This window comes from Ambystoma mexicanum, chromosome 4p (genome assembly GCF_040938575.1).
Source record: "Ambystoma mexicanum isolate Mex_15411 chromosome 4p, UKY_AmexF1_1, whole genome shotgun sequence".
Classification (NCBI taxonomy): Eukaryota; Metazoa; Chordata; class Amphibia; order Caudata; family Ambystomatidae; genus Ambystoma; species Ambystoma mexicanum.
In genome coordinates this window covers 559933948-559946028 of record NC_090927.1, presented here as the reverse complement: position 1 = coordinate 559946028, position 12081 = coordinate 559933948, and positions in this window count along the sequence as shown.

Here is a 12081-nt window from a genome sequence, read left to right as displayed (position 1 = left end):
TCTGTGTGGTACGGACTGCTACCAAGTGGGTTCACCGTCAAACACCTGTAGTCCTAAATCTTTTGCAGTGGTCCCAGAGGGAACTGCACAGGTTTCCGCCTAACACGCACATTCGGAGTGCTCAAGTCACGCTTTCGCTCCCTTGACCGTTCTGACGGGCAGCTGTTATACGCTCCCCCAGTAGTGTACAGGATCATAGTGCAGCATGTGTCCTGCACAATGTTGTAACACGCCGGGGCCTGGCTGTGGACATGGGGGTGCCCCCGCATCCCCAACCAAATGCACACCCACTGCGCATGGGAGGGGAAAGGGCACGGGGTGAGGCAGCCCGTACGCAGCTGGTGGCTAATTACTTCACATAGACCCCTGTGGAGTGCACACAGCCCTGGCTCATACCATCTGACAATCAATGATGCCTCAATCAGACAATGATGATGAATGAAGGGACAGTCAACTGTCACAACCATAGCAGCCTGAGATTGTTCACCTGGAAGTGTTACAATGTGTGCATCCCTACCTACACAAACACCACCAATGCAGTGTCATTAAAAGACACACTTCTATGCAGCAAAAATGAATACCCACTTGCAAAATACAACATGAGAACAGTGCCATGTCACCCAACCCCTCCCCGGCACCGCCACACAACACACCATGGCATGTCATGCAATATGAGAGCAAATAAAGTAATCCCCACAACATGACACAAGTGTCACAAAGTACAGTGTCCCTAATGGAAACTGGCCACACATGAAATGCTCACAGTAATGCAGGACCAACAACACACATGAGCAAATATTTAGCAATATTACAAATCAGCTAAACAACCTCAAACCTACCATAAACATGACAGTACGAATTTTAAAAAATTGGTAGTCTCACTACCTGATAATGCCAGCACTTCGACCACTTCCAACTGTACAGTGTTGGCGCCACACAAAAGTGTAGGTGCACTGCTCACAACATGGACTCCGTCTCCAAAGTAGACAGCCTTGTGAAGAAATGAGGAATGGACCTGCAAATCAGGAGGATGAGATGGATGCAGAGGCACATATCAATACACCATGCAGTGTACAATATAACAAAAATATGCACTAGGAATGTATACACAGTATTGACTACAGACTGCCCACACAGCACATGGGAGTCCAACGTCACTGTGTAAACTTGGGCACACCCTTTGCAAGCCCATGGAAACGGGAAGCAGGAGGAGTGTGTGCCTCACAAACCCAAGCATTTAACCCAAATTCAGGACAAGCCTGCATGTGCCAAGCCACAATACAGCGGATGCCCACGGGAGCCACACAAGGCAACACACTGAAAAGAAAAAAAAAAATCAAAAATCAAAAATGGCCATGTATGGGCCAAGGGGTTGCGGGAGGCCACCCAGGAGGTCCGAGGACAGGATGCACACCAAAACCCACCTGTGTGGATTCTGCGAAAAAAAAACACCTCCATGGGCTCATGGCCTACCTTATTGTGGGAGAATCGCTGCTGTCGCTCTCCCCACCCTGTGCAGCTGCATCAGGAGGTGGTGGCACTATGGGAGGCAGCCCACGCAAAGCCCTAGTCTGGTCCTCCATGGAAGCAAGCATGCGGGTGTGGAAGGTCTGGTTCTGGAGGATAATCGTGCGGAGGTCCCCATGCGACAACTCACGGGATGCCTGGACCTCCTCCCGAGTTGCATGCATCTCATCTGAGAGCGTACGTGTGAGCCGCCTCAGCTGCTGTTCTGTCCTCATCTGCTGCCCCTGCAGCCTCCCCATCCTGCCTACTTGGGGCAGCAGATGACATAGCTGCCCCTGATCCACATGGCCTGGTGACACCAACGTGCACCGCCACACGTGGCCTAGACCTGCTGACCTGGAAGTCTGCCTGGGAGTCACCCTGTGCCAGGTCTGGTGCCACAATGGGCTGGTCCAACAAGGGCTGAGCATGGATGGTGTCAGCCACGTTACCCTCAACCAGGGGGTGGGGCATGGGTGTCCCTGACTGGTCCTCCACACATGGGGGGCTAGGGGCACCCTGCAAGTCCCAGCCATGTCCCCTACCGTATCCACCACACCCACCTCTTGAGGCTCGGCCACCTTTGCCACCCTTACCGCTTGCTCGCCTCCCAACCATGGCACTGATGTTGTTGTGCGTATGGGAGTTGCAGTAAACTATTGTCCTGGGGAATTGGGGGTCAAAGGGGTAGGGTACTAGATGGAATTCGTACCCTAGTGCTCTAGCAAGGCTGTATGTCACCCCTGGGGAAAGATGAAGGGTCACGCAACGCACAGGCACCCCAAAAAAGGGAGATAACGTGCACGCAACCCCTCCTAGACCACATGCATGGAAAAATAAACCTGCACTACACTGTGGCACCCAGAAACACAAAAATGAACGTATGCGTGTCACACGCAGCCTAGAATGACCTCTGAAGGGGTACGCGACACACGGGGCAAGCACAGATGTTAAATACGTGTGCGACTCACCGTCTGCCTTTAAAAATAGTGTGAAAAAGACGCACGTGTGCGCACTGGCAACACCCCCGCCAAAAGAAGAATTGTACGCTGTCTGAGGAGACAGGACAACAGAAGAAGTGTACGCTGTTTGAGGAAACAGGCCCAGAAAAAAGACAAAAAGAGAAAAAGCTGTCAGAGGTAACAGGGAGTACGAACTTGAAACGTTGTGAAGTAAATCGCGTGTGAATCGACAAGAGGTACAGATTTCACCCACTCGCTCTCCACAAAAAGCTCGTACAAGGAAATGGCGTTCTACACGTGCCTTTTAAACATGCCCACACGTCCAGAGTCACTTCCGCGTGTACGCACTAAGGCCCTATCCTCAAATTACACAAGCTGACACTCTGACGTGCAGTCATTGGATGTGTAACATGCACCCGTGAACAGGGAAACGCCCGCGCACGAACGTCACAGACGCGCATACGCGCTGAGGCCCTTTCCACCAATTACACGCTTTGACACTCGGGCGTGCTTATCTTTTCCACACGCCATGGAAAACGCCTGTGCGCATAACGTCATAGACGTGCCTTCACGCTGGGGGCCTTTGGTCCAATGAATTTGCGTACGTGTGCTGAGGGCCTTTCCTCGAATTACATGCAGACGTGCTGGATTTTCAACTGCCAAATCACTCTGTATCAAGCTGGCCACGCGTAAGCACACGGAAGACCATGCTCCTGCCCAGAAGGCCGAATCAATGCCCCCCAGAGCCCCGAGTATGCTCCCACCTGCCATCTGCTGCTGCTTGACTGCCTGCTGCCCACGTGCCCTGCCATTTGCTGCCTGCACATCAGCCAGGGGTGCTGTTGCTGTGACCTCCCCTGATGGAACCGAAGACTCCCGACTGGGATTCCATCGCTCCACAGCCCAGCCCCAGGACCCAGTTGCCCACCCACCCCTGCCTCTGGGGTTGCCATGTCGGGCACTACACCATCCGGCACCACTGGCAACCCTCAGCCAGAGAGGCAGAGGGTAACCAGCTTCACTGCCACCGAAGTTGGTGTCCTGGTGGAGCTAGTCCTGGGGCAGTATGATGCCCTCTCCGGATGTTTGCGCGCCGACAAGGAAGGACGGACTCCGATCTGGACGGACATCGTGACTGCCATCAACGCGGAGGGGGTGGCAGTCTGACAATTTCATCATGTCAAGAAGCACTGGGAGGACTTCAGGTCCAAGACCCTGAACAAGGCCCGGCGCCTCTTGAAGGCAGCGGATGCTAAGGGGTGCCGGGGCCACTTGTCGGAAGATCAGATGAGGGTCCTGGAATGCATATCCCCAGCACTCCACATCCAGGTCCTTGAGAGGCAGACTCGTCTGGAGTCGAGCGGTAAGTGTACATGCATACTGATTGTAAGCTGTGCGTGTGGTGGTGTGCCAGTAGTGTGCAAGTTGCACATGTGGTTTTATGGGGCCAAGTATGGGGGTGTGTGTACAGGGCCGTAAGGCTAACACATGCGAGGGCTCTCATGTGTGAGACAGGGATGGTGCTTGTGTGTGTAGGCTTGCTTGCCAAATGCAGATGTGTGTGCACACATGTTTGAATGAATGTGTATGTAAGTAGGCATGGTCGTGATGTCACACTTGAATGTTGGTTTCAGCTGCATGTATCTGCACCGTGTACATGTACATGTGTGTGTATTTGACAAGGGTGCAACAGTGATGCAACATGGATGTATGTGACACCAGGATGTGGAAGACTGATTGGCAGATGTGACATGGATGACGATCTCAACACTGCAGTTGGCGGAGGTGTACACATGCATGCAAGTGTGGTGGTGTGTGTGCATGTGTAGTGCACTCTTTGTGTTGCATGTGATGTCTGGCTCACCTTTGCCTGCTCATGCTCATGCTGTTGTATGTGTATGGATGGTGCTGGCTGTTGCGATATGGCTGTGGTATAGCTCATGTGTTCGAGTTGAAATTACATGTGTGTTGGGGATTGTGATGCCATGTCTGAGGTTTGCCAATGCCACTCATGTACAACTGTCATGTGTGTATGAGTCCATTGTACAGTGCCCTGATGCCTGTGTTTTATTTTTCCCTGTCTGCAGCGTCAACTGATGACGAGGGCGGAGAAGGTGCTGTGGAGCACAGCGGCAGGGATCGCACCACCAGCCGGAGACGCAAGGCCCGACTCCCCTCCCAGGTTGTCATCTCGTCGGGGAGTGAGGTGTACGGTGCCGTGTCCCAGTCCTCAGCTGCCAAGGGGAGGTCCAAGAGGCGGAGATTGGAGTTGGACTCCTCGGCAGCAGAAGGGGCAGCTGGGACCGCACAGGGCCCAACGGGAGAAGATGGCACGGAGTCATCCAGGTTGGTGGGGGGTTTGGTGGAGGAGGAGGCCGTGCAAGCGACAGAGACGAGGTCTGGAGGTGGGGATTCCACTGGTGCTAGTGGTGCAGTGCAGGACCAGGGATAGGAGGCAGCACAGGCCGCCACGAGGTGCCTGTGTGCAATCCTGTCCCTGATCCTGTTACTGCATCATCTTGCACCAGCAGGGATGCCTACGTCCAGACCCGTTTTCAGGCAGGGGATGATCTTACAACAACTGGCCTTCCTCTGCCTGCGGATGTGGCTATCCAGGTACGGGTTGAGCCTGTCCTGACTGGTGTGGCATTGCGTCGCCGGGCCATGTGAGGTGAACTGCAGTCTTTTCATGAGGAGACTGCACATCATCTTGAATGGCTTGTTGACCGCGTTGGCCTACTGGGATGGGTCACCCAGGCCGGATTCCTCCGTTTGCTGGAGCTTGTTCTGACCCCATCCTCAACTGAACCCTCTATGCGCCAGGCGTCCTCCGTGCCATCTTTCCACCCATTTGTCACCTGTGTGCCCTGTGGAGCTGCCTCTGACCGTGCGGCCAGGCTGGTGGAGGACACATCCCTGCCACAGTCGGGAGTCGGGCATCCAGCAGGGGTGGCCACATCAACGACTGTACCCCAGCCGGAGGAGGATGTGCAGGCAGCAGGAGCCAGGGCAGGGGCACAGGCACAGCAGCAGCAGCAACGAGGTGGGAGCCATGATGGCTCCGGCTCTTCGACATCGGAGGGGCAGTCATTGGCCAGAGGGCAGGAGGACCCAGGACGGGAAGTGTCTTCCGTGTGGCAGCGGTTGGGCCACGCCATAGATGCGGAGCGGCAGCGGGCGGAAGAGGCACAGTTCACGATGGTCAGGGCGGGGAACTCCATGTGGAGGGCCCTGAGGCGGGCCGAGTGCCTCGAGGCAATCCGCAGGGAGTTGGAGGAGAACATGTCGTCGTCCCTGTGGACCCTCGGGGCCATGGAAGAGGACCGCCTCCAGGACATTGAGCAGGAGTTTGATGATTCCCTGGCCCGGAACATCCAGAAGTGAGCCGTCGGACTAGCCCGCTGAGCTTGTAAATAGTTCTTTAGTGTTAAGTTTCCTTTCGTTTTTTTTTGGGGCGGTTGGACAATGCCCCAACTTCTTGTATATAGTTCTTCATTAGTGTTAAGCGGAAACCTGTGCAGTTCCCTCTGGGACCACTGCAAAAGATTTAGGCCTACAGGTGTTTGGCAGTAAACCCACTTGGTAGCAGTCCGTACCACACAGATTCACTTGGTAGCTGTGGCTGAGCAGTCAGACTTCCTTCAAGAAGAGTTAGGCAGTTTGTGGAGTATACAAAATAGGGCAATTTACACAGTAGAACAAGCAGACACGGAACAGAGCTTGGGTGTAAAGATATATAGTTATTTATTTATAAAAACACATCTATGAAAAACACACTGGCACTAATACGGCAAACAACTTTGATTACAATTACTATAAGTATCTCACTCCTCTAACAATATTTCGACAAGTCTAGGTTCAACGGCACCACTTATTTGCAGACAGAGGTGAATGCTTTAACCTAGATGGCACTCTAATATTCGTTAGTACGGGAGGGAAAAGGCAGGGTATGAATCCAACTCGGTACCAACTCTTTTACAAAGCAAATGCAAGGCAAGTAAGGCAGGGTCTACTGTGGATCACAAAGTTCAGAGGCCAGGCCCACTCAGAGAGAGGCAAGGCGATATGTCCCAAAAAAAAAGTATCACAGTGGAAATGCACTTTGAGTCTTTGTAGCAAATTGTCACAGAAAGGTTGACCAGTTTAGAACAAACAGTTAAGAAGGTCTGGAGGTGACCCAATGGAAAGGTAAGAATTTAAGACACCTCACGCTAACCGTCACAAGGGCAGCCTGGCAGACACGGTACCTTGTAAGTGAAGAGACAGTTCCGGCGGGGGCAGTTGCTCTTGGTGGTGGATGCAAGTCGGGGCTTTGCCAAGAGATGAGATGATCTCGTCGTCGAAGGAAAGTTGAAGATCGTTGCACCACCAGGGAAGAGTCCAGCCGCGGAGTGCTCCATCACAAGGCACCACCTTTTGGTCGCGGTATGGGCTAGTGGCTATCCGGTTGCCTGGGTGCTCAGCACGGGCAATTCGACCACTACGCCCTGGAAGTGAAGAAAAAGCAAAGGGACTGGTTGTTCCCACCAGTCAGGGGAAGAAGACTCTCCAGCCGGGAGATCTCCTCTGTCGTTGGGAAGTGGTGAGTCGGTTCAGCAGGGCTCCACTGGAGGTGTCGTTGTTGCAGGTCGGCTCAGCTTTACCCTCGTCGGATTATTAGGTCCTGTGGCAACTTCTGAAGATCCAGTCCCAAAAGCCCTGCTTTTATGCAGCAAACCCCCATTCATTCAGCCTAGCTGTCAATCAAAACACGCTAAGTGGTGAACAGGGTGGCTCACCACTTGGCCAATCACACCAGAGTTTGACTTGAGTTGGCAAGGCAACTCAGTCCAGGGTGCGTAAACCCCCTCCCACACCCCCTGTGGTACCCAAACAGAATGTCACCAACCTGGAGGGCCTCTGTGTAGAAGCCCGCCAAAAGTGGAACAAAGGGCTCAACCTTTGGTTCGGAGTTACAGAGGTGAACACAGACACCATTTTAAAAAACGAGTTCTGGCAGAAAATACCGACCGGTAGATTTATTTAAGACAAATAAACCGGCGGTATGTTAGAGACTAACGGGAAAAAGGATTAGCCTCCAACAATGGGAAGAATCCCATAGAGTTGTATTCGGGGTCGAATATAACAAGTAGTTTCCACTGCCACCAGCCAAAACTCGACGAGGGGGGACGGGACAGTGCCCCCTCGAATAACAGACCCATGGGTAATCGAATTACCCCTACTAGTACGTCCACAATAGGTTGGTTTGTACTAGTTCTGTTAGTACATTTAGGTCTAGTAAAGCCAATGGTGACTTTACATGCCCTGGGAGACAGTAGTCAGTCCCAGGGTATGGAGTCTATGGTGGGGATCCTCTAGGACGCCCCTGTGTTACGGCACGGAGGGTGCGGTGTAACACACATAGCAAAAACACATGAGACCCTATGGAGTAAAAGACCCCATAGCCCATAGAACACATTGACATTCACAGGAATCAACCACATTCATGTCCAAGAGTGGGAGAAAAGAGTCTCACTCTTGGCAGAATGGACAAAAACAAACTCCAGAAATCCAGCAAAGCTGCTGGGGGACTCACTTGGTTAGGAACTTCAGCCAAAACAGAGAATTCTCCCTAACACTCGCCCCCCCAGACTAAGGGACAGGAGGATTTAATCCACTCCTGGATGAATCTCATACCTCTAGTCGATGACATACATCCTAGAGAGACCATCAGCATTTTGGTGGTGACACACTGACCTGTGCTCAATGGTGAAATCGAACCCTTGCAGGCAGATTGACCGTCTCAGTAGGGTGTCCGCTCATTTGGTCGAAAAAAAAAGATCGAATGACCATTTGGTCGAAACCAAATGGTCGAAAAAAAATGGTCGAAATTTTTTTTATTTATTTATATATATTATTTTTGTTTTGTTTGGATAAAAAAATTAATATATAAAAAGGGGGTTTGGGGGGGAACCCCGCCCAAAAAAAAAAAATGTACAAAATTAAAAAATAAAAAAATTCGACCATTTGGATTTCGACCATTTGGTGTCGACCAAATGGTCATTCGACCATTAGGTTGTCGACCAAATGACTGGTAACCTCTCAGTAGTTTTGGGTTTTCCCCTTTCATTTGCATTAACCATCTCAAGGGTTTTTTGGTCAGTCTGAATGACAAAAGTAGAACCATAAAAGTATGGCCTAAACTTCTTCAGAGCCCGCACGATAGCAAAGCATTCTCTTTCGATTGTTGCCCACCTTGTTTCAGGATCCTTCAGCTTGCGGCTGATGAAGCAAACGGGGTGCTCCCTACCTTTCCCATCCAGTTGACTGAGTACGGCACCTATTCCTACATTAGAAGCATCTGTCTGCACAATGAAAGTTTGGTGTAATCAGGAGCTCTGAGTACTGGGGCTTGGCAAAGAGCCTTTTTCAGGTTTTCAAACGCCTGATTGCACTCCTCGTTCCATCTAACCTTTTTAGGAAATTTTGGAGAGGAGATGACATTCAGAGGAGAAGCTATGGTCCCATAGTTCTCAATGAAATTCCTGTAATACCCACTGAGACCTAGGAAGGCTCTCACTTGGGTCTGCATAGTAGGTGGTGTCCAATTTTGCACAGCTTCAATCTTACTGAGCAAAGGCCTTATTTCTCCACCTCCTACCTCATGTCCAAGATAGACTACCTTACTCTGTCCAATTTGGCATTTACTCGCCTTTATGGTCAGATTGGCTCATCCAAGAGCCTGCAAAACATCTCTTGGGTGGGTTACATGTTCTTCCCAGGAATTGCTGAACACTGCTATGTCATCCAAGTATGCCATGCAGAAGTCCTCCATCCCATTCAGAACCTAGTTTACCATCCGTTGAAATATAGCAGGTGCATTTTTCAATCTGAAAGGCATCACCTTAAACTGGTATAAGCCAAGGGGGTAGAAAATGCAGTTTTCTCCTTGGCATGGTCTGTCAGGGCTATTTGACAATAACCTGACATCAAGTCAAAGGTGCTGAGGAACTTGGCTGGACCAAGTTTATCCACCAACTCATCTGTTCTTGGCAAAGGGTGGGCATCAGTCTTGGTGACTGCATTAAGAGCTCTATAATCCACGCAGAATCTAAGTTCTTTAGATCCTGCCTTTGGTACTAACACAACTGGGCTAGACCATGGACTAGCGGAGCACTCTATTACCCCGAGATCAAGCATCTTGCTGACCTCACCTTTGATGTGCGTTCGTATGTTTTCTAACATTCGGTATCCTTTGCTTTTGACGGGCAGACAGTCACCAGTGAGTATGTCATGCTGGCCCAAGGGGTTAAGCCTGGTGAAAGTGAGAACAGAGAGGCAAACTGATTCAACATAGATTTGCACTCTTCTTGTTGCTCAGGTATCAGATTTGAAGAGAGATTCACCCCTTCAATTTTTTCATCTAAAGGCAAGCCTCTGAGGAGATCCAGAAGAGCTTCACTCTCTTCTTCTTCCTCTGATGATTCTAGAAGCAACGCTCCTACATCAGGTCTCGAGACATACGCTTTGAGTCAGTTGGTGTGGAAGACTGTCGGAGCCTCCTTGGGATTGCCCAAGTCCACCAGATAGTTGACCTCTCCAAGTTTACACACAACTCTGAAGGGTCCCATCCATTTGCCTTGCAAGGCCCTCTGCCTTGTTGGGATCATAACGAGAACTAGCTGGTCTTGAGTGAACTCAACCATGTTAGCCTTTTGATCATGCCAGTGCTTGACCAATGCTTGTCCAGCTTTCAAGTTATCACTTGCTTCTGTCATCATGTGCGACATTCTCCTCCGGAGACCTATCACGTAGTCAGTCACGCTGACTGGCTTGGGGGAAGGAGCACTCTCCAACCCCTCCTTAATCAGGGCCAATGGACCTCTGACCTGATGACCATAGAGAAGCTCAAAGGGAGAATAACCTACTCCCTCCTGAGGGTCTTCGCTATAAGCAAAGAGAAGGCATGGCAGTAGAAGGTCCCACTTTCGTTTAAGGGGTTCTTCTAAAGCACCTATCATGCTCTTCATGGTTCGGTTGAACCTTTCTACCAACCCATTGGTTTGTGGATGGTAAGCTGTTGAGAACTTGTAAGTAACTCCACAGGTTTTCCACATGGCTTTCATGTAGTGGGACATAAAGTTTGACCCCCTGTCAGAGATTACTTCCTTAGGAAACCTGACCCTGGTAAAAATACCAAGAAGGGCCTTAGCCACAGCCAGAGCTGTAACAGTCCTCATAGGAATTGCCTCAGGATACCTAGTAGCATGGTCTACTACAACAAGTATAAACCTGTTGCCTGAGGAGGTTGGAGGATCAAGGGGACCAACGATGTCAATCCCTACTCTCTCAAATGGGACTCCCACAACGGGGAGAGGCACTAAAGGTGCCACATTCTTGGAGCCCACCTTACCAGAGGTCTGGTAGTTGTGGCAGCTCCTGTAGTGTTTTTCTACTTCGGCCCCCATCTTCGGCCAATAAAAGTAGAGAGAGAGCCTTTCCGTAGTCTTCTTGAAACTCAAGTGACCAGCCAAAGGAATCTCGTGGGCTAACTGCAAGAACTGTGGTCTGTTCTCTTGGGGTACTACAAGTCGTTTGTAGTCACCAGGTGCAGACTCGGTCGGTTCACTGTAGAAGAGGCCATCTTCCCAGTGCAACCTGTATTTCCCAGGCTCTTGCCCTTCAGCCTGAGCTTCTGCCTGGTGGCGAAGACCTTCCAGAGTTGGACATTCTCTCTGTCCCTTACTGAAGTCTGCCCTGCTGGGTCCACCTTCTGCCAGTAAAGACTGCAGCTCAGGATGGTCAACAGGATCCAGATCTCCAATGAGTTCCTGGCCTTCCATTAGCTCTTCTTCAGAGTCTAATTCTACCACACAGGGTTGTACCTCCCTCTCAGCCTCAGCTGGAGCGGGAGTTATGGGTGTAACTTTGGACAACCGCTGGGAAGTCCGTTTCGGCTGCACTGAAGTGCTGGCTGCTGGTTTTGGTATAGAAGTCTTAGGTTTCCCTTTCGCTTCTACTTTCTTCGAGACAGCAGATGACAATTCCAGTGGAGCAGGAGTGATATCTTTCTTCATCATCTCCTGGAGAGGACCTCTCATGGTTCTCTCCCTTGCAGGTCTGGTTAGCTCCTGTAACCGTTTACTAGGAGGTCTGGGGGTGTGCGACACAACTCTGTGAGTTGTTAAATCGTTACCCAACAGAACACGTCCTGGTACCTCACTCTGTATGCTGACAGGTATCTTCACAGTCATGTTGTTACACTGGATGAGAACTGGTAATTGGGGAAGCATCTGCACAGGCCAGCCATCATAAATAGACTCCAACATAAAAAGATTCTTCATACCCTCATAAGCGTTCACCTTGTAACCCTTAATCCATCCCTCTAAGTTTTTCAACCCTTCACTCACCCAGGTAGCCCAAGGGGTACCATCATGCTTTTTGAGGGTTCTAACCTCTTAAGATACTGGGAAGGGGTCTTCCCAAATCTAGCTATCAAAGCTAGTTTCACACTTTCGTACACTTTCCTATCCTCCTCCCCCAACTCCATTACCACAACAGTTGCAACAGGGGGGAGCCTAGAGAACAACCAGGTAAGTAACTCATTTCCTGTGATGTTCTGGAGCCCATGATT